The following is a 23821-nucleotide window of genomic DNA, read 5'->3' as shown; positions in this document are numbered from 1 at the left end:
TTTCCACATGAGTATAGCTAGTTTCCTTCAACGAAAGAAACCTGACAAGCTATATAATGGAGGGAGGAAACCCAGAGACTGAAATACTCTTTTTTTTAAGTATTTAAGTCTTTTTGTACCAAATAGGGCAGCAAAGAAAGATACTCAAAAGTACCAGCTATTCGAGTAGGTTCTATTGTTCATGCAGGGGTCATACACAGTGAAATAGCAAATACAGAATAAAATGGAGTCATTTGTGTTCTCCCAAAAATTCACTTTCTAGAAAAATTAATCCAGAAATTCTCTTACGATGCTACAAATATCTAAAGTCCAACAGGAGAATTAAACTTGTTTCTGGGGTATTCTGGGCCTGTGTCATCCTCTGCCATACAGGATAGGCATTTTTGGTCATCTCAGCCTTTTAAGGGACTTCATTAAACATTTATTAAGCACCTACTATGCCCATCCTTGCATCACTGCACTTGTGTTTTCTTAGCCAAGCCAGTTCAAAACATCTAAGTCATATCCCTCCAGGAGTCAGAAGCAATGAAAGCCCACACTATGTGCAGTCATCACAGAACTCTAGAGGGTGGGTACTCCTTAACCAATGGATCATCTCTCATCCTATGGCTAAGAAATTCTCTTCTTCCCATGCTCCAGATTGATCATCAGGATTAGAAAGCAGAAACACACTTCAAACAAAGATTAATAGTGTTAAATGACTGACTAGAGTAAAATTTATTTTGCTTCAGGTGAACTCAAGAAAAGCTGGGGCAGCACTCATGATCTTAGATGAGACGGTAGTAAAAAAAAAAAGTATGCTTATGTCAGCTTAACAGGGACACTATCACGTTTAAAGGCACCCTACACAATGAAATAATATCAATATAACATATATGCGCTGAATAGAATAGCAGGTACTCAAGCACTTAAAGGAAAAGTTAATCAATCTAAAGGGATAAACTATAGAACTCTACTATTTGGGGACCTCAGTGTAACCCTCACACATTAAACAAAGTAAACAAGTAAACAAGAAATAAGAACCTAAAGAGAATTTTTTTAAAACCATAACCCTTACTAATCTGCCTTGGAACCAATTTATATATGGTTACTAAATGACTATTAAGGGAAAAATGCAGATCTTCTGTATTTATTTCAACTTTTTTTTTAAACCCTTGCCTCACCTTCCGTCTTAGAATCGCTACTGTGTATTGGTTCCAAGGCAGAAGATTAGTAAGGGCTAGGCAATGGGGGTTAAGTGACTTGCCCAGAGTCATTCAACTAGGAAGTATCTTGAGGTCAAATTTGAATCCAGGACCTCCTGCCTCTAGGCCTAGATCTCTATCCACTGAGCCACTGAGCTGCCCCTCTAAATATAATTTTTTAAGTTAGTCATTGCTGACCTCTAGTTAGTAAAGAATGGCAACAAAGAAGAATATACATTTTTCTCAGCTGAACAAAACACCTTTATGAAAATTCACCACATAAACAGTGATGGGCAAACTATGGCCCGCAGGCCAGATGCAGCCCCCCACCCCAAATGTCCTATCTGGCCATGGGACATTATTACTATTCTGATGAATACAATGAGTAGGATACAATACAATGAAGATTCAGAAGAGTTGCTTTAGAAACAGACTGACAGATGAACATATCCTTTCCTTTGGCCTCCTCTTTAAAAAGTTTGCCCATTGCTGTACTAGAACATAAAACTCGGTAAAAAGTGCAGAAAAGCAAAAATAGTAAATATGTCATTTTTATCGACCTCCTCCAATAAAAATTAGAATCAATAAAAGACTTTCAAAAACAGGACAAAAAAATTGAAGTCCAATGATTTAATCTTAAAAAATTGGCTAAAGAACTTTTAGAAACAATAGATAATTTCAAAGAAAATGACAAGACAATCCATCAAAATTTTTGGGATATAGCCAAAGCTTCCAGATCAATGAACTAGGCATGTACCAACAACAAAATAAAAACTGAAACAAGAACAATTTCTTAAACATTAACTAACTATAGTGTTAGAAACTGAAAAAAATTAAAAGATTAAACTGAAAGCAAAAAATCAAATTGATAAATAAAACAGGAGCTGAATTTTTAAAAAACTATTTTTTACTATCACCCTGAATGTTAAAACAAGATTAAGTTATTAATAGCAGAAATTATAAAGAAAAAATCACAACAAATGAAAAAAAATCAATGAAATTAGAAATTATTTTACCCATTCATATCCCAGTCCCTATCCCCTTATGCAAAGAAAAACCTGCTAACATAAATGAAAAGAATTAATATCTACACGCATGTCCCCTGAAAAAAATGCCAAGATTCATAAAACAAAAAAAGAGAATTTAAATAATTGAAGCTCAGAAAAAGAAAATAAGCAATAAAGAAGCTCCGAAAGAGAAGGAAAAAAGGACCAGATGGATTTTCAATAGAATTCTATCATATATTCAAGGAACAATTCATTCTAATAATGTCTATAAGCTGTTTGTTTTTAATTTTCTATTTGCTTCAGTATGACTGTTTTATTTGTTAAGAAAATCATGTAACCTGCAAAGGCTTTCCTTGTTGTATGAATTTAATTGAGATTTCTAATAATTTAACTCAGCTGATTAACTGGCAAGAGGTAAAAGGACTTCTGGCTCAGTTTTATAATAACCATTAGCTAGTTGTAAATTCCAAACTAATTCCTCTCAGTGTTTGTTGATCAAGTTGCAACTTTATTTAATGTGATTTTTTCCCTTTCTGCAGAATATTGAGGAAATAAGCATAGGCAAAGGAGAAGCAAAATTTTCATTTTTTACAATATAATGATCTACTTAGAATCAACTAAAAATTAATTAAAATAACAACCAACAATGGAGTAGTATATAAAATTAACTCACATGAGTCTCTGGTCTTTCTACATATAATAAATATAATGATACTCTGACTTTATTCTTTTATAATAAGGCCAGCTAGTCTACTCTCCATGGTTCTTGTGATATAGAGCAGTGATTCCCAAAGTGGGGGCCACGGCCCCTGGTGGGTTCTGCAGCAATCCAGGGAGGGTGGTGATAGCCACAGGTGCATTTATCTTTCCTATTAATTGCTATTAAAATTTTTAAAAAATTAATTTCCAGGGGTACTAAGTAATATTTTTTCTGAAAAGGGGGCAGCAGGCCAAAAAAGTTTGGGAACCACTGATATAGAAGATAGAAATGTTTCTTCTCTAATGCTATTGGCTAGAGCCCTCATTCTAGTAGGTTGCCCCCACTATTAACCATAATTAGTATTTATTTAACCAATTAACATTAATTGGATTTCACAAAGGGATATTTACTGCAAAACTATAGCAAGAAAACAAGTACAAATATTTCTACCATCCTCTCATTACATTATGTCTTCACATACTCTAGACGCATGGGGTCAAACTCAAATAAAATCAGGGACCACCTAAGCCCTACATAAAAATTCCTACAGACTTTATATTAATTTAGACCTTACATTTAAAATGAAATATTATCTATGTTTAATTTCATTTTCATGATTTTATTAAACATTTCCCAATTACATTGGGGAGGCGGGTAGGAGGTTTAGTGGATAGAACCCTGGGCCTGGAATCAGGAGGATCAGAGTTCAAATCTACCTTCAGACAGTAGCTTTGTGATCCTGGGCAAGTCAATTAACCCCTGCCTGCCTAAAAATTAAGAAGGAAATGGCAAACCAGCCCAGTTTCTTTATCAAGAAAACCTCATGAAGAATTGGTCCATGGGATCAAGAATAATTGAACACAATTGATCAACAAACAATAAATCATATTTTAATCTGTTTGGGTTGCACTCTTTGGCTACATTTTTTTAACATTTCTCCTATAGAGTAATGGGAGGAGAGAAAGAGCTAAAAAAAAAAAAAAGGATCCCAATTCCTTAGGAACATGTTCATAGTTGAACCGTAGTTTTGATCTTTATTGGGTCCATTTTTTCCTGATTTTAGGTGAAAGAGTCCTAGAGATGACTAAGCCTTAAAAGTTTTTAAATGTCAGAAAAGTGAGCTACCAGAAGTCCAGGATATATTATCAATGCCAAGACTTGCAAGAAGACGGAAAATGAAGAGTGAAGTCCCAAGCAACTTGTCCATTCCAATCTTGCAGTATCAAAAATGTGGTCTCATCCCTTCCTTGACTTCATTTAGAAGTAAAGTTCATGGGAGGAATGCCATGTGGAAACTACTTTAAATTCAAACTCACTCTCAAGAACAAGGTAAAAATAAAAGAGAATGCCCCTCCCTAGGGTTAGAGGAAAAGGAATGTGTGTACATTTGTTCTTTCTACAGCTTTGAAATTAATATTCTTTTGTAAAAAACTAACATTAATTGGTTAACTAGAACTGAGACACTAAATCCTAGTGGTTAACAAAATTTTAAGAACACCAATATGGGAGCTTGCACTGATAGAATTAGAGAGAGGATACCTCCAACTCCTAAAGTTTACCCCTAGATCCCTGAGAGGAAGATGCATCTAATCTTATTCTTGAAAGGAAAAGAAGGATTTTAAGTGCCCACTATGTGCCAGGCACAGACACCTAATTGGTACTCTGCTGGGCCTGGAGTCCAGAGCCAAGTTCAAAGCCAACCTCAAACACTTCCTAGCTCTGCAATCCTGGGCAAGTCATTTAACTCTGTTTACCTCAGTTTCCTCATCTGTAAAATGAACTGGAGAAGGAAATGACAAACTACTGCAGTTACTTTACTCTGAAAATTCCAAAAGGTGTCACAAAGAGTTGGACATGATTGAAAACAATTAAACAACAACAACAACATATGCCAGGTACTATACTAAACACTTTACAAATAGCATTCTATTTGACCCTCAAAAACAACCTGGAGTGGGGGAGATGCTATTATTAGTCCCATTTTACAGTTAAGAAAACTGAAATAAACAGAAGCTAACAGTCACACAGCTAACAAATGTCTGATCTCTGTTCTGACTGTAGGACTTATTGCTCAATGTATGTCATCTAGCTATCTCAAAAGAGTTGTCCAGATAATAAATAATATAAAATAAAACAAATAAAATGGTAGAAAAGGAAAGAAAGAGAAGTTCCATTAAAAAAGTATATAATGTATAAAATATTTGGTAATCTACCAACCAAAACACAGAGAGAAATTATATGACTATGACAGTACTATTTACTGAAATACAGACTTCTGCAATTAATAAGAAAGAAAAGAGCAGAGATGAAACCTTTAAATAAAAGGCACAGAATAGAATAAAAAGAGGCTCAGAGGGCCACAAAGATAGCTTTGAACTAACAAGATTCTTCCCTACTTAACCATTAGCTACTTTGCTTTTGTTTGTGCAGATTTGAATGAAATGAATGTGTGTATATAGCATCATATGTGTTCATGATTTTTGTATATAAACTTCTGTTCCTTATAAATAGAAATAGAATAGTTATAATAAAAAATAAAATAAATAGAACAGTCACTAGGAATAATTTTTTTAAATCCCCCTTCCCCAAATTAAATATGAGGAAACTTACCATTACAATACTCAGGCTGAATGTGTAACTGAAGAACAAACAAAGACTATAACATAAAATGCCTACTCTTGTTAAAGGTTAAAAGTCTTGCAACTACCCTATTTCAGAAATCTCCTTTTAGAGATGGAGTGCTAGGCCCCACCCTGATCTTCCCCCAGACCAAGTGTCATGTCCCTCCCCTCTCCCCCATTACCTGACATAGGAGAGGGAGAAAGCACTCCCATTGGACTGCTGGGCAGAGGGGTGGGTGAAGTGAGGAATGGTCTCAGACTATAGAGAGGGGTCAGGGAGTGGCCTGAGCACTCTGCTCCCCTCTAGCTCTGCCACCTGTGCACTCCCATTGGGCTGCTGGGCAGAGGGGTGAGGGATATGAAAAAATGTCATCAAGCATGGTGGAGATGGGGAGGGGAGTATGTGCCTTTCCTTCTGCCTTTCCAGTAATGAACTCTGAGTTTCTGGGGGCAGCGGCCTGCTCACAGAGAGTGCTCTTCATGCCATCTTTGGTACCCATGCCATAGGTTCACCATCACTGCCACATTTGCTTTCCAAATTTATGCCATACCTGTACCAAGATCACCAGTGACAAGGGAAGAGAACTGTTTTCCTTGCTCTGTTTGATCCATGTAGAATTCTCTAACATCCCCTTGCGGGGTTCTCTAATTACAAAGCTATTAGGGAATCAGTTTTTAGGCACCATGTCCTAATAGTCAGTTTTCATGCAAATGTTTGATGAATGTATTTCCTCCATATAAATACAACTTCATTGGACATAAATAAAAAGGAAAATGCCTTTCTTATGGCCAATATGTAGAAAATGACCCAGCCTAATGTGTCCAATAACAGTGCTCAACATAAGGACCCTTCAAAGCCAATTGAACTGTCAAGCCTTTTGGAAGAAAACATCACCATCTAAACACTTCAGTGAGCTACAGTATATGAGACTGGGGCTGCAGGGTGATTTAAAAAAGTCATTTTCTGTATTTGTGATAAGCACAATAGAGACAACAATGCAAAGAAACCTTTGAAAACTTGGTTTTGAGAAGTTACAAAGAGAGATGAGATAAGAGAGCACAGAGCTAGGTTTGTTTACTCTGCTCATCCAGGACCCAGTGGCCAAAGGCTGTTCATCAATGGCTTTTAATAGTCTTTCAAAGCTTTTTTCCAGGGAGTGCCACAGTCTGAACTGAACATTGGTAAGTTGGAAGGTGCTCTGAAGAGGGCAACTAGAATGGTGCAGAGGCTTTAGTCTATATTATGAAGGACAGTTGAAAGAACTGGGAATGTTTGGAGAAGACTCAGGATAAACATTTTAACTGCCTTCATGTATCTGAAGGGATAGCATATAGAAGAAAGATTACCCGTGGTCTGTTTTAGCCCCAAAACATGGATGATCTTCCTGGAAGTAAGGGGCATTCATTTAGGGCCTACTGGGTGCCTGTTTGTAAAAGTAGTTGGAGAAGGAAATGGCAAAATTCTCCAGTATCTTTGCCAAGAAAACCCCAAATAAGGTCACAAAGAGTCAACTGAAATGACTGAATGACCAAAAAATGGTATGACACTGTCCCAAGCACTTTATAAATATTTCATTTAATCTTCACAATAACCCTAAGAAGTAGGTGCTACTGTTATTCCCATTTTATAACAGGAAACTGAGACAGGGTTTAAGTGACTTGCCCAGGGTCACTCAACTAGTTAAGTGTCAGAGGCTATAGTTAACACATCAATCAAATATTTATTTAACAAGTACTAGGTGTCATCAACTATGCTAAGAATTGGATAAACAAAAAGAGGCAAAGGAAGGTCCTTGCCTTAAGGAGCTTACAATCTAATGAGGGAGAGAACAAGTGAATGAACATGTACAAACAAGCTACATACAAACTTAATAGAATATAATTAACAGAGGAAAGGCACTAGAATTTAGAGCAACTGGGAAAGATTTCCTGTATAAAATGGGATTTTAGTTATGAATTAAAAGAAGCCAGGAAAGTCAGTAGGCAGCAATGAGAAGAGAGAGCATTCAAGGCATAAGAGACATCCAGAGAAAATGCACAGAGCCAAGAGAGGGATTTTCAGGTTTGTGGGACTGCCAGGAGGCCACTGAAGAATACCTGGCTAAGAACAAGGTATAAGAAGACTGGAAAGATGGGAGTGAGTGAGATGGCTATGTTATGAAGGGCTTTGACTCCACCATTCATAAGGATGCCTGTTGGCCACAGATTGATTTATTAACATTATCTATGTGGAACTGTAGTTTTATTTTATTAAATGTTTCCCATTTACCTTTGTAATTCCTGTCCCAGAAATCCTGTTGGTACAGAACTCACTCTTTATTGGTGGAGATGGTGGCCCTGTCCTGTGTGAGGAGCTTGGTAGAATTGGCAAGAGGCTAGAGCTCAAGCTCTGACTAATCAGTTCCCTTATAAGTTCCCAATGGGAACTCATCAAGTTGGCTTCCAGCTTCAAGACAGAAAATGCGAGGGGCCAACATCATTTCAGATTGCTAAGTGACTCTGGGAACACATGAGAGGAGCTGGCAGTCTCCACTGTGTCCCTGTATCTAGCTGCTACTCTAGAGATTCTGGGTGTTTCCCTTTGGATGAGATCCAGGAACCTCCCTCTTAGATGAGCTGAGTTACCTGGCACCCAATAAGAGAGCTCCTTCAATAGGTGATGACATATATATCCTCATATGAATAGCTTCTCTGATTTCTGTTTTGCTATGATTTGTATATTTGTATGAAGGGATTTATTCTCTGGGTATGTTCATTTTGCAACTGGTATTTTGTGAGAAAGGGGTTGAGTCCTGGATATAGAGCTTAGGCATCACTTTTTTCTCAAAAATGACAAAAATAAAAGTTAGCTGGTACCTGATCATATCGTCTAGATCAGTGGTTCCCAAACTTTTTTGGCCTACTGCCCCCTTTCCAGAAAAAAATATTACTTAGCCCCCTGGAAATTAATTTTTTTAATATTTTAATAGCAATTAATAGGAAAGATAAATGCACCTGTGGCCATCACCACACCGCAGGATCTCTGCAGCACCCACCAGGGGGTGGTAGCGCCCACTTTGGGAATCACTGATCTAGATGAACATTATTTAAAGAACTGATAGGTATACTTCTAGCCTTGTATACCCTATCTCTAAGGATAGAAGAGTGGTGTCCAGCCCCAATTTTCTACCTCTCCTCCTTGCAAAAATGAAAGTCTTCCTTTGAGAAGGGTGGGAGCAAGGGAGGCTAACGATGTCTATGCTGCCTACCTTTGAGCCACAAGACAACCCCCTCATAACATACGAGTCCTCTACGTGTGAGGTTCACTGCCCTCTCTTCCATTACACAGTTCAGGCAGTACTCGGGAATCTTGTAGAGAGCTTCTTGTTTGATACTTCTGGTCTAGAATATTCCCCTCAATTTAGATAAGCTAAAATAAGCCCTCCAAAGGAAGCTTCGATCCCTCAGCCTAATCTCAGCTGTTCTATTTTAAAGGATCAGACTCTACCCTCCACAGAATTCCTTCCTCCAGGTTCTGAACAGACTACTCATCTTTTCCAATGTCCATCATGATGACCCATATGTGGAAAATGACATCCTAATGTGCCCATAACCATGTTTACATTTGTGAAACAACTCAAGAGCATGAATTTGGAGTGAGAAGGGAGCTTAGAAGTCATGTAGGCCCAACTCTTCATTTTGCTGATAAGGAAACTGAGGCCCATGAAGATGCAGTGACTTGTCCAAGGTCACACGGGTAGTAAGTGGCAAAGGCAGAATTTGAACCCAGGTTCTTTAACTACAAAACTAGTATTCTTTTCCACTAAACCATGTACTCCTAAAAACCAAGTTCTAGCTGCAGGAACCTTGCTTCACAGGTTTTAGTGCTGGACTATTAGAAACTCAAATACAATCTCTAATTGTTGGATTCAATTTACATGAAACAGGTTTAGTCCTAGATACCTGGCTCTTTCTCCACCCATGAATAAAGGATATTTCTCCTTTTCAGTTTGGCTCTCATCTCTATCCTCAGGCATATGGATTTATCCCAGAATCTTATCTTATGGTTTTACAGTATTCCAATTCTTCATACATAGAATATTGTTTGTCCTTAGTTTTCAAAGGGGATCAATGATAGCACAGATTAATGTCTTGACTTGTATATAAATTGATTTTAAGGGAGACAAAGTTGCACATAGTTGTTAGGCTCACACTCTCTTCCAGAGTCCTTCAAGTATAATGGCAAGAAAAAAGTTAGGACAACCAGTAATGGCCCAGCCTGCAGTGGATGACTATGACCAAGTCTTCAATGTCTGACTAAGCTCTAAGTGCTCCACAGCACAAGCTTCAAATAGCCTTCGTGGTCATGGGAACAAATTGTTCTCATCTACCTATTCCACTAGGGAAAGCCTTCACATGTTAGTAGCAGACATTCACTGACAAGTTTGGTTTAACCCACCTGTTGAGACTCCACCCATGGTATGCGGCCACCATGCTACAGCTTCTTGGAGCAACAGGTAAGAATTGAGTGCCAAGTCACCAAAGGTAGATAAGCATCCCTAAAAAGGGTTTGGCAAGCCCTCCCACCAGAACTGCTAGTCCTTCTTGAACACCCATAACACAAACAACTTCCACATACAGTAAGAGAGAAGCTATTTCATTATAAAACATTCCTGTGAAAAATTAGATTAGAACTTGGGTGGCAAGTACTGGGGCATATTCCTAATGGTTTCCAAAATATTATGCCCTAAACTTGTGGTTGCACAGTGTGATGTTATTGGGCTGCTTTTCATCTCATTGAACATTGCTTTGCATTATAAAGTAGACATTGTAAATTATTTCCAAAATTGGATTGTTGCAGCCAAGATGGGTAAAATAATAACAATAACAATATTAATGATGAAGCTCTGTCTGTAAAATAAGCTGGAAAAAGAAACTGCAAACCACCATCTTTGCCAAGAAAACTCCACGTGGAGTCAAGAAGAGTCAGACATGACTGAAAGTGATTGAACAACTGTATATATATATATACTCATATATCACTTAAGGGTTTACAGAGCTCTGTGTGTAGCATCTTCACAATAACCCTCAGAGGTAAGTTTGTTTCAGCAGGGATTTTCTTGCTTCCTATAAAAATAAACAATTCTCTACTATTCTTATTCTACATTAGTGTCCATTGTGTTTAGTAAGGCCTTCTTCCTGACATTCAGTTTTTCCTCAGCATTGATCTATTTTTTCCTTCTCACTTTCTCATCTCTTTCCTCTTTCTCTGCATTATTTATTGCACATGCCATACATCTGTGCCTGTTTTCTTTTTCTTAAATTCAATTTTTCTCTCATTGTGAAAACGTCTTTGATAAAAAATAATAGCATTTCCCAAACATCCCCTGGAAGATTAAGCAACACTTGATATCTAACCTTTTTAGACTATTTTAAATATATTATATTGAACTTAATCTGCTGAATTAGACTGCCAGATCATAAGAAGCCATCTGAAGGGCCTTTACAGAAGAACAGAAAATCAATGCCTTTAGAAACAAGTTAGGTAATATTTAAATCATCTTTAATCATCCCAATTTTATGTTTTGCCATAAAAAAGAAACCAAGTTATAGCTTAATAATAATAAATAAAAATAATAACATAAAAAAATTCTCCTGGGCACATAAAAATTGAGTAGGCTGGTTACTCTTTTTTTCAGGCATATAAAAGTATCATAATAGATCAACTCAATACAATTTGCTTCATTCTCCCAAGAAAAAAATGCCATAAGTCCCAAAGCAGATAATAATATGAGGTTACAACAGCATAGCAACCTCCCAAAAAACCTTGGGTAAATGTCAGGCTTATCTTCACAGACCCAGGAAATAGAACTTGGTATAATATAGATGTTTGTATCAGTTTACTAGCTACTGAATGTTCTCTGAAATTCAGCAAAAGTTGTAAGATTGAGAGTTAGGACTATGTCATTCCATGAAGCCTGTAGGTTATATTTGGAATCAGCAATTATTTCAGAGACCTGAGGTTCTTTCTAATCCAATGAAGCTTGTAGATTAGTTGGGTCTTAGTATAATGGAAACCAAAACTGTACTCAGAAAGAAAACCCTTCAGAAATGCATGGGTGAAAGAAACACCACTTTCAGAACCTATTATATTGTGCACAGCACACAGGATGGGGACTTACAAAGGCTCATGAGGACTTCTATAACACTTTTGTTCCTCATGCCAGAGAGTTTTGCTAAAAGTCATTAACAATGCATCTAAATATAAAATAATAAGAGTGAAATAATGACAAACCAAAACTTGTTACTTTCTGAATTTCCTTTGAAAATGTATAATAAATAGCTGGCATTTATACACTGCCCATCTTTAGATTTAATCTAATTATCACAGTTTCTCAAAAGTGTTGGTGCATTTTCAAGGTTGAATAGCTTTAACATACTTTATGATCTGTAAGCATGTTGCACATATTATTTCATTTAATCCAAAACAGATGTTATTTTACTTAAAAGATGAGAAAACCAAAGCTCAGAGAGCTAACGTGAGTTGCTCAGCTGAGGTCATAAAGCTAGGAAGTATCAGAGGGAAGAATCTAATTCAAGTCACTCCCTGATATCAAATCCAAAATTTTTCATTATACCATGATTCCAAATATGAATACTAGTATGACAAGCAGATAGCTGGCAAGCTGACTTCTCTGCCTTGGCTAAGGAGAAAATTATGTATTAAAGCTATAGGCATTGATTGGATAAAACAGCAATTAATACTTCTTCTTGTTGTTAAGTCACTTTTCAGTTGTGTCCAAATCTTCATGGCCACATTTGGAGCTATCTTGGCAAAGATACTAGAGTGATTTGCCATTTCCTTCTCCGACTCATTATACAGATGATGAAGCTAAGACAAAGAGAGGTAAGTGACTTGCCCAGGATCACACATCTATTAAATGGCTAAAGACAGATTTGAACTCAGGAAGATAAGTCTTCCTGACTCTAAACCCAGCACTCTCTCCACTCAGCCACCTACTTGGCCTAATCTAAATGAACAAAATAAACAGATATATCACTAGGGATGGAAGTCATGCCATCCACCATAGTCTTGGAGAAATGAAAGAATTAAAATACATAATCTTTCTTTACAAACTATAAACAGTAGAAAGGAGAATCTGGGGAGGCAGGGAAGTGAACAAGACACCTACAGAAGACATGGAGCAGGGGACACAAGTGATCCCAGACCTTTCTAAAACATTTGAAAGGGGGGGGGGGGGCAGCTGGGTAGCTCAGTGGTTTGAGAGCCAGGCCTAGAGATGGGAGGTCCTGGGTTCAAATTTGGCCTTGGACACTTCCCAGCTGTGTGACCCTGGGCAAGTCACTTGACCTCCATTGCCTAGCCCTTACCACTCTTCTGCCTTGGAGCCAATACACAGTATTGACTCCAAGACGGAAGGTAAGGGTTTAAAAAAAAACCGTATGAAAGGAAGAAGGCAGGACTTTTCAAAAGCTGAAACTCAGTCCACCATGGGGGAGGCCGGCTAGCCTGAACTGTTTGGAAAAGGCTACAGTGGCAATATCTTGACACGGAGAGATGCCAAGAGCAACAGTTATTATTTTGAGCAAAAAAAAAAATCTGTTTTCAAAGTAGCAAAGAGGTCAGAAGCAGGAGGTAAACACAGAAAAATGAGTTGGCGATACAATAGCAATAGGATCCCAAGTACAAAGAGGAAAATGTAGCTTTGGGCAACTACCGATCAGTTCAATAAACTTAAAAATTGTACGAAGACTTTGCATGCAATTCAACTCAACACAAATCAATATAACTGCTTCTCAAGGACTGGTGGGTGGTCCATGGACAACTCCTGACAGCTTTTAAGCTTTTCCCACACAGGAAAATAGCCATATCTGAGTATCGGCATACAAGTTTATTATCTCAATGAGTTGATTCAACTGAAAGGGTCAACAAACTATTGAAAATCATCCCCCAAAAGATATTAAAAACAATACAGAAAGTCTTCTAAATCCATAACTGGAATAGTGTGCCATGGTGGTTATGGCACAGAACAAAAGAAAAACAGACATAACTCAAATATTGTGGGTTCGGTTCCAGACCATGGCAATAAAACAAATATCATGATAAAGTGAGCCACACAAATTTGTTGGTTTCCCAGTGTACATGAAAGTTATGTTTACACTGTACTGTATGTAATCTATTAAGTGGTCAATAGTATTATATCTGAAAAACAATGTGCATGCCTTAATTTTAAAATATGCTATTGCTAAAAAATGCTAACCATCATGTGAGCCTTCAGCTAGTCTTCATCTTTTGGCTGGTGGAGGGTCTTGCTTCAACACTAATGGCTGCTGACTGATTTGGATGGTAGTTATTGAAGATTTGAACATCTGTAGCAACTTCTTTTTTAAAAGACAACAAGGAAGTCTGCCACACTGAGTGACACTTCCTTTCACTTGAATACTTAGCGGCCATCGAAGGGTTAGTGGTTAGCCTAATTTCAATATTGTTGTGTCTCAGAGAGTAGGGAGACCTGAGCAGAGGGAGAGGGAAAGAATGGGGGACAGGCAATTATTGGAGCAGTCAGAACACAGACAATATGGATTAAATTTGCCTTTTATATGTGCAAAGTTCATGTTGCCCCAAAACAATTAGAAAAGTAGCATCAAAGATCACTGATCACAGACAACCCAAACAGATATCATGATAATGAAAAAGTTTGAAATATTGCATGAATTACCAAAATGTGACACAGAGGCACAATATGAATGTAGGCTATTGAGAAAATGGTGTAAAAGTTATTCCTACATGTAACTGGTCAAGGCGGGGGAATGTAATAAAATATTACGGGAAGGGAAAGAGTGATGATAGATTTGCTCAATGCAGGGTTGCCACAAACCAATCTAGGAAAAAAAATGCAATATCTCTGAAGCACAATAAAATGAAGTATGCTTGTACTACAAATAGAGATGATCCAAAGAAGAAAAAAGGGGAAACTTGGTGGGCCAGGGGATAGAGCACAGGACTTGGAAACAGGAAGACCTCAGTACAAATTCTACCTTAGACATTTAGTAGCTACGTGATCCCGGGGCAAGTCGTTTAAGCTCTACTTAAGTTTCTCATCTGTAAATACCTTACCTCCCAAGAATATGAGGATCAACTAAAATATTTGTAAAGACCTTTGCAAACCTTAAAATTATATATGTGTGTATATATATATATATGTATGTATGTATGCTAACTATGGTTATAATTAATAATCAGGAGTAGGGGAGGGAGAGACTTCTATATCAGGAACAGAATAAAAAGACTGATAGTCCATTATGATGAAACAAAGGCAGAAATATTACATGACCAGAATCATTAAGTATTATGAACAGAATGGATAAGACAAACATTAACTCATTCACTAAATTCTGAAATAGTAGAATCATTTGGGTTCCTTTTAAAATCAAACAAGTAAATTTAAGGCAAAGCAAAAGAAACACAACTTCTTATAGTAAGTATTAAACTTGGTGAGTTTATGATGTCCCTGGAAATAGTATAGGCAGAACATATAATGGATTCAAAAGAGTGTGGATAGATTTCTAACAATGAATGACCATTGACAGAAGCTGGTCTATATATAATCTTTTAAGTTGATGTAACAAAGTCCATTAAAGCTGATTGGGACCTTAGACAATATGGAGATCAACCCAAAAAAAAAAAGAGGACCAGGGAAATTAATTAAAGAAAATTTTTTCCCATAGCACATAGACTATCTTTTGTGAAGAGAACATTGGACTGGGTTATCATGGACCTGGCTCACTGCAGTAATTGTTATATATTATGACACAGTATATTGAGTTAGCCAGAAGTGTTCTCAAATCTTAAGATCACAGGCAAATTTTACACTGATCACAAGTAGTAAAGATTTCCAGTAACCAAAAATCTTTAGTAATGGCCAGAGCAAATATAAGGACTTCTATGACCTTGGCAAAGATGCTTGACACTTTTCCTTCTCAAAGTCCTCAACTATAAAATGGGTATAAGAAGCCTGTCCCTACCTAATTCTTAGAGATTTCAGGAAAGGCTTAAAAATGCAAAGCATTATGTTCTGTTTGGAAGCTGCCTATGTAAATCCAATGCATTAATATTAATATCATTACTCAGCTTGATAAACAGCTCCTCTATTTAAGAAAACCCAAATTATAAACCTGATGAATTAGGGAATGATTTTTTTCACATTACAAAAGAGTTCTTTTCTTTACAAAAGGATTCACCAGATGTTTCTTTTAAATAGTAAGCTCCTCTACTATATTCAAAATTATATAGTGTTGTTACTTCATAACTTTAATTTTCCCACTTCAGCTCCCAAAAGTTATTCCCTTCTGGGGAAAAAAACCCTATGATTTAAAAACAGGAGGACTTCTGAATTCTTAAACCATGATTTGTGTTTTTAAATATTCACAGTTTACCATGCAGATCCATACTCTTTCTCCACTAAGAGATGTGTTTTTATTAAGTCCCACGTGCTCTAATTGTTAAGTATTGGAGAGGAAGATGGAAGAGTTAGAAGGGATTGGTTATTTGACTACTGAAATCAATCTGTGAATCTATGGATGTGGAAAATAATAAATGACATTTGTTAGTACTTCACTTGCATGATCTCAGTTGATGTTCAACACTCTCCTAGGTTTCATATTTTATTTTATTTTATGTTTTATATTTTATTATATAATATAGAATATTAGAATAGAATATAGAATAGAATATAAAATATTCTATATTTTGTATGGAGAATATAGTTGTTAATATGCTCATTTTACAAATGAAGAAACTGAAGTGTAGAGAAGTTAATGTCTTGTTCATGGTCAACTGACTAGGAAGTGTCAGAAGCAGGCTTTGAATCTAAGTCTTTGCTAAGGGGAGAAAAACCCTACAATTGAAATTCAGGAAAACATCTGAATTCATAAACCATAATTTGTACTTTTAAGTATTTACAACTTACTATGCAAATCCATACTTTCAACCAAGAGATGCATTCATTTTTATCAAGTCTTATATGCTTTATTTTTAAAGTTGTTGTTTGTCCTTCATTTTGAAGAGGACCAATTACATTATGAGGTGGTCTTGACTTTCAATGAATTGGATTTTAGTGAATCAGATTTTAGTGAATCAGAGCTGCTCCATCATCAGCCTCACTCTCTCTTTCAGAGTCATCAAAGTATAGACACAAGACAAAAGTTGAGATGACTGCTGATGGCCTGGGATACAGTGTAGGGCATTAGGGACTTTGAGGTCTAAGTTCTAAGCACTCGAAGTTCAGAAGCACCTGCTTCAGCCACCCTCATGGCCTTTGGAACCAACTGTTCTCATCTGCTCCTTCCACTGAGTGGAGTCTTCACATGCTTGGGGTAGGCATCTCTCTAACTCACTGGCAGGTTTGATGTCCAACAGTTGCATTTAACCTGGTTTAGTCTATCTGCCAATGAGGTTCTACTGAAGTGTGGTTGCTGGGCATGCTACAATTTCTTGGAACCACAGCTGAGACTTGGGTGAAAGGTAGACACCAAGGTACATGAGCAGCTCAAAAAATGTCTCAGCAAGCTCTCACACCAGAGGTACCAGTCTTCCCTGAACAACTCGTACACGAAAATATAGAGAATATCAGAGGGATGGAAGGAGGAGTTTGAGGGGATGATATTCAAATATTTAAATCTGTAATCCTAGGGATATGGATAATGATAAATGATATTTTAGAGCTTTACGTCCATGATTCTCGCAGCAACCCGGTGAGGTAGGGACTATTGGTTAACTACAGGGACTATAGGTTATAGCATAATATGCATTTTACAAATGAGAGAACTGAAGCCAAATAAGGCTAAATGGCTTTACTCATGGTAACATACTTAATATCAGAGGCAAATTTTGAATCCAGGTCTCTCTTGACTCCAGGAAACAACAGACATCCATTGACTGGAACTAGCTAACAAAATGGGATACATAAATAGGATGACATTATTGTACTATGAGAAATGTTGAATGTGATAGATATAGATAAGCATGGAAAGATTTATATGAACTGAATCACAATGAACTAAGTAGGGCTGAGAAAATAATATCTATAATGGTTACAACAATGAAACTGGAAAAACAACCACAAACCAGTAAAGAATAAATTACTAAGAACAAGTATGTCTCTAGAGAAGAAACATGAGAAGGCATTCCCACTCTAGCCCTTTGCAGAGGTGGGAAGTTCATAGCTGTGATGCCTTCCACATGTTTTCAGACTTTTTCAATATATTTCTGTTTTGCTGGTTTTTTCTCTTCTTTCTTTAAAAATATTATTTGTTACATGGATAGTACATGAAAAGGGAAGAGATATAGGGTAAATTTTTCAGGATGGAAGCCAACAAAACATAGCAATAAAAATTTAATTTAAAAAAGAAACCTATGGATTATGATTAAGATTAAATTTAGCAAAAAAAAAAAAAAAAAAAAAAGATTAAACTTGGTGGGACCACTCAATGGCTCAATGGTTTGAGAGCCAGGCTTAGAGATAGAAGATCCTGGGTTCAAATTTGGCTTCAGACACTTCCTACCTGTGTGGCCCTGGGCAAATCACTTAAATCCCATTGCCTACCTAACCTTTAATCTCTTCTTCTGCCTTGGAACCAATACACAGTATTAATTCTCTGATGGAAGATCAGGGTGTTTTTTTTTAATAAAAAGACTAAACTTGGAAAAATAAACTGTTGCATATACTATCCAATGTAATAAAAGTGCACTGTAATTTCACAATAAAGAATTAAAGAACGTGTATTAAAATCTGGTGAAACACTACATTATTTAAAGAGTGATCTCAATTAAAGAGAACATATTACATTTATATCAAATTATTTCTAAGGACATAAAAACTTATAAAAAACTATATGGGGGGGCAGCTGGGTAGCTCAGTGGAGTGAGAGTCAGGCCTAGAGGCAGGAGGTCCTAGGTTCAAACCCGGCCTCAGCCACTTCCCAGCTGTGTGACCCTGGGCAAGTCACTTGACCCCCATTGCCCACCCTTACCACTCTTCCACCTATGAGACAATACACCGAAATTAAGGGTTTAAAAAAAACTATATGTTTAATTCAATAAATTGAATTAGTTTAATTCAATAAATTGAATTAGTTTTAAGGAGAAAAGGAAAAATGGTATGTAGCTGAAATTTTTTTCCAAGTATTTCTATATATTTACTGGTAAATTGAATATATATGAGATGGGGCCAAAATAGAAGAGGAAGATAATTTGTTATAAATTCACACTTTCAATGAAATGATAATGCTATCATATCAAACTTTTCAAGTAAAAATTAATCTGGAGGCTTATTGCCAGGCTTATAAGCATTTATTAGTAAAGAGAGAGAAAAGAAAAATGGGATTTCAGCCTTTCTAACTTTAAAATTCCAGTCCTCCATTGCACCTTGCTGAGGCAGTGGCTTGTCAGAGATGGCCTGGTGAGATAAGAGAGGAGAGCCAGAGAGGAGGGGGGGAGGGAGGGAGAGACAGAGACAGAGACAGAGACAGAGACAGAGAGACAGAATTGAGACACAGAAAGATCCAGCCCAGGAAACCAGTTAATTCAAAAGACTCATCCAGAGCAAGAGAGTGTTCTGCTTCTTGGACTGGCTTTTCAAAAAGTCCACGTTCCTCCCATCATCATAAGCCAACTTTTTCAAACATCATGAGACATTATGCCTGAGCCTTGGCATTGGTGCTGGGAGGACATCCCATGAGAGGCCAGGACACGTGACTCTCAGACTTCTATGTCCTACCACTGGGGTGTGAGGGATCAAAGCTGGGATGTAGGTATTTTACTTCACACACTATGACTTATATACAAAATCACCTCCTTTTTACAGATGAGGAAATTAAGATAGATTATTTAAGAAAGCTAAGGTCACAGAAGTTCTGTTCTCTAAGAGAATTGCTGAAATATTTTGGTTAAAAACCATGTTATTTATCTATATTTATTGGGTCAGCTAAATGGTACATTAAATAGAGCACCAAGCCTAGAGTCAGCAAGTCCTGAATTCCAATCCAACCTTAAATAATTACTAGCTGTGTGACCTTGGACATTTCACTTAACCCTGTTTACCCCAGTTTCCTCATTTTTAAAATTAACTGGAGAAAGAAATAAACCACTCTAGTATCTTTGCCAAGAAATCCCCTAATGGGGTCACAAAGAGTCAGGTGCGACTGAACAACAATGTTATTTATAGAACTATATACCATGTATTCAAATAGGCCAATGACATAATATTATATTTTATTACTTAACTAAAGGAAGGATACTGGACTTCCAACACAATCCCTCTAGAAATGCAAATGGGTATCTTCCAGACATTCTAAAGTCTGAGAAAGTTACCTAGATCAGTAAGAACTTGCCTTGGATTACACAGTCAACATTCATCAGAAGTGAAACTTGAGAGGAAACCCTGGTTTTCCTTATTCTCAGAATGACTCTCTATGAACTGCCTCTTGCTTTCCTTAAATTTTCCCTTGATCAATCTGTCCAGAATGTTTGTAGTTTAAAAGGAAAATACACAACATTTTTAGGTATGCTGTGCTTGACCTTCAAGATTTTTCAGTATCAAAAGATCCCACTGCTTCTCTCATTGGTCAGCTATCTTCCTTCTGTCTCAGCCAAAAGTAATCTACTGAAATTATCTAGGTGGTTTCCATATAGAAGTTTCCTGTTGAAGACCTCAGTTTGTCTTTTCTATCTTGCTGTATTCAAAGTCCATTTTTCATTTATCTAAACAAACCAGAAAATTGAAGAGAAACAAAACAGAAAAGAAAAAGCATGGAGAAACCAAAGCATGACACTTGTGGAAAATTAAGCTCTTGTTCCCTCAGAGAGAAATGGATAATTTTTCTCTTTATGATGTCTGGAATGTTCTCCTTTCTCATCCACCATTAATTTTTAGCTGATATATATTTCTTTAATTCAGTTACTACTAGCAATGGCTTCAGACAGTAGCTTTGATTACAAACTGCTTCAGTTAAAAGGGACATATATCCCTTAAATGAAACACAAAATATGGGATAATAAATCTCTTTTTAAAAAATACATTTTGAATGGAGATTTTTTTCATCACAGAATCAATTTTTAATATTTGATTTATATACATTTCATGAACACATATATTATGGAAAGTAAGACACAGCTAGTTACATGATATACCTGCTCACACAGTAACAACAATTAGTTAAAAAAGTAGGCTTAATACAAAAGAAGCAGGGAGTTTTTGAGGGGTCATAAAAGAAACAGTAGATAGTGGAATATTTAATTTATGCTCATTCATTTTGATAATATCAAGATGAAATGAAAGATGAAAATGAGAGATCTCCAATTAAACACCAAAAAAGAAATCCTGAACATGAAAGGAGAGAGTAATAAAACAGGCATGTAATAGATATGTCATTGTGTGTCACGTGCATGTCACTGTATGATGTTTTGTGCATGTCGTTGTGTGTTATAGTGTGTCGTGTGCATATTATGTGACTAGGATGTTGCCATTTGTTGTTGCATAGCATAATGTGCTATCGTTTGAGAACTGTGGCATTTGTGACAATTACATGTCATCGAATGATGCAAGTGTTATGTGGAAATGTAGATCAGCATGTCATTGTATGACATGCATGTCATTGTGTGACAGTCAAATTATTGTATAGCATTATGGTATTTCTTTGAATGGCATTTCTTGTCTTTGTATCATATTGTTTGTCATGGATGTATCTTTGTATGACAAGACATGTTGCAGAATGTTGTGTGCCACTACATTTCAATGCATGTCATTGTGTGGCATTGATGTGTTGTAGGCACATCATTGTATGATGATGTTTCATAGGCATGACATTAGTATGTCATTGTGTAACGAACCATGTCATATGACAGGATGTGTCATTATGTGATATGATGTGGTACATGCATGTCGCCACATGAAACAGCATGTCACAGTCACACCATTGTTTACTACTAGCTGTCATAGGCATGTCACTTATGACACCAGTGAGTGGCAATATGGCATTTCTGACACTGGATCTTGCCTCGTGCCATTGTATGACAAAGCATGTGATATGTGTATCATTGTATGGTGATGTGTCATAGGTGTGGTGTAGCATGATACGGGTTTTCATATTGTCGTTTTTATGACATTACCATATGTGGGCATGTCATTGTGTGGCACTACTATGTCATCAGTGTTTTATATGGTATGGCATGGCATATGCATGTCATAAGTTAGAGAAGAGCTAATATGTATGTCCTGGCATACATTACATTATATTGCACCACCCAAAGAAAGGAAAATGTAAATAAATCATGAAAGAGAATAAATCCTTACCATTTGGCAAGGGAGATTTATCTTGCCCCATGGAATCCAAAATCTCTTAATTCAGTTGTTCACAAAATGTTTTCATCTACAGATCAACTAAGCAGAGGAAATAATCCCACAGACCATAGGATTATCGTTCTAGAGCTAGAAGGGACTCATAGCCCATCTAGTCCAACTCCTTCATTTTACACAAGGAGTAACCAAGACCCATTGAGATATAGTGACTTGTCAAAAGGTTACACAAGTAGTTAGTGTCAAAGGTGTGATTTGAAGGTCCTCCTGATTCAAAATCATTGTTCTTTCTGCTGTGCCACATGTTTTCACTACATTCTATTTAATTCCTCTTGCTGCCCCCAAAAAAGAACTCAGGAGAATAAATAGACTTTCTTTTTGGCTAATAATAATGAGAGTTACAAAAAGTTATTTTTTGATCCAAAAATATTTATTATGTCATATAATAGACAGAAAGACAGACAGACAGACAGACAGATAGACGGACAGATATAGATAGATAGATAGATAGATAGATAGATAGATAGATAGATAGATAGATAGATAGATAGATAGCAAGATAGATAGATAGCATTGTGCTAGGAATAAATTAATTACTAACTTTAACCTAGCACTTTAAAGATTGTAAAGTGCTTTGTATATATCAGCTCATTTGATTCTCACAACTACCTTTGAGGTAAGCACAAGAATTATTAGCTTCATTTTACGAATGAGGAAACTGAGGCTTACAGTGATAGAAGGGACTCATCTACGGTCACATTACTAGTAAGTCTCAGATGTAGAATTCAAAGTCGGGTCTTCTTGACTCCAAGGTTAGTAGCATTCTACCCACTATATCCCATGAATAGAAACTCCCTCCCCGCAAAAAAGGCCAATGCAAGAACTCCATAAAGAAATCTATAGACCACCAGTAGTATGTAGCACATACTTGAAGAAACACTATTCTCCTTTTATTGAGTATTAATTTTTATTGATGTCTTTGGTTCTTTTTAACACAGTAATTTTTACATATATCTCACTCACCTACATAGCCATTGTATTAGCCATCCCTTATATCACATACAAACAGTTAAGTACAACCAGCACAGTGGCCACATCTAGCGATGTATGCAACATTTTTTAATTGTAGTCCCATATCTTTTTATCAAAAGGAGAGAAGGGAGTTTCCTCATCTGTTATCTAAGGTTAAGATTGGTCATTAATTCCTTTAAATATATATAAAATTATATATAACATGTTTTAATATATTAAAATATACATTATTTAAATATATATTAAATATATAAAATGTGTTTTATATATTTATTTATTATTTTATATTTAATATATATATATATAAAATTTTTTAAAAAGAACCCTGGGCTACTTAATAATAAAAGCAGTTTTACAAACCACAAACCAAAATCAGTTTCCTTATGTCAGTCATAATGCGTACTGTCACCATTCCAAAAAAAATAATGATTTCACGTGCCAGCTAACAATGATGTTCACAGAATGGCCAAATTTAAGAACTGGATAGGACCTCAGTCCTATCCATACATAAAGGGTGTGTTCTTAATTGACTTATTGATTACTCACCTAAGAAAAACCACCATTACCCAATAAAGAGTCAATTGCTTGAGGGTTTTCCATTTATCTAATGACAAACATATTTAGAAAAATCATTTCTGCATGACCTTGAGGAAAGACAGAATAAGCTATTAGATTACGCTCCTTGTGGAATCTTATAATGTCAGAGCTCAAAAGTCATTGAGTACCTGACAGCTTAAAAATAAATGGTTTCACAGATTCCAGTCGCTAAGGCAGACAGGCTGTTAAAGTGTGGAGGCAGATCTCACCACCAGAGAAGTCAGATGCACCTCCAGGAGGGTATCAGATGACATTTTGGAGCAGCTAGTGCCTAGCCTTCATTTGCTAATATATGTAAATGATCACAACCAGGGGACCAGCTGTT

The sequence above is a fragment of the Gracilinanus agilis genome, chromosome 3, assembly GCF_016433145.1.
Source record: "Gracilinanus agilis isolate LMUSP501 chromosome 3, AgileGrace, whole genome shotgun sequence".
NCBI lineage: Eukaryota > Metazoa > Chordata > Mammalia > Didelphimorphia > Didelphidae > Gracilinanus > Gracilinanus agilis.
This window is presented reverse-complemented; position numbering follows the sequence as displayed.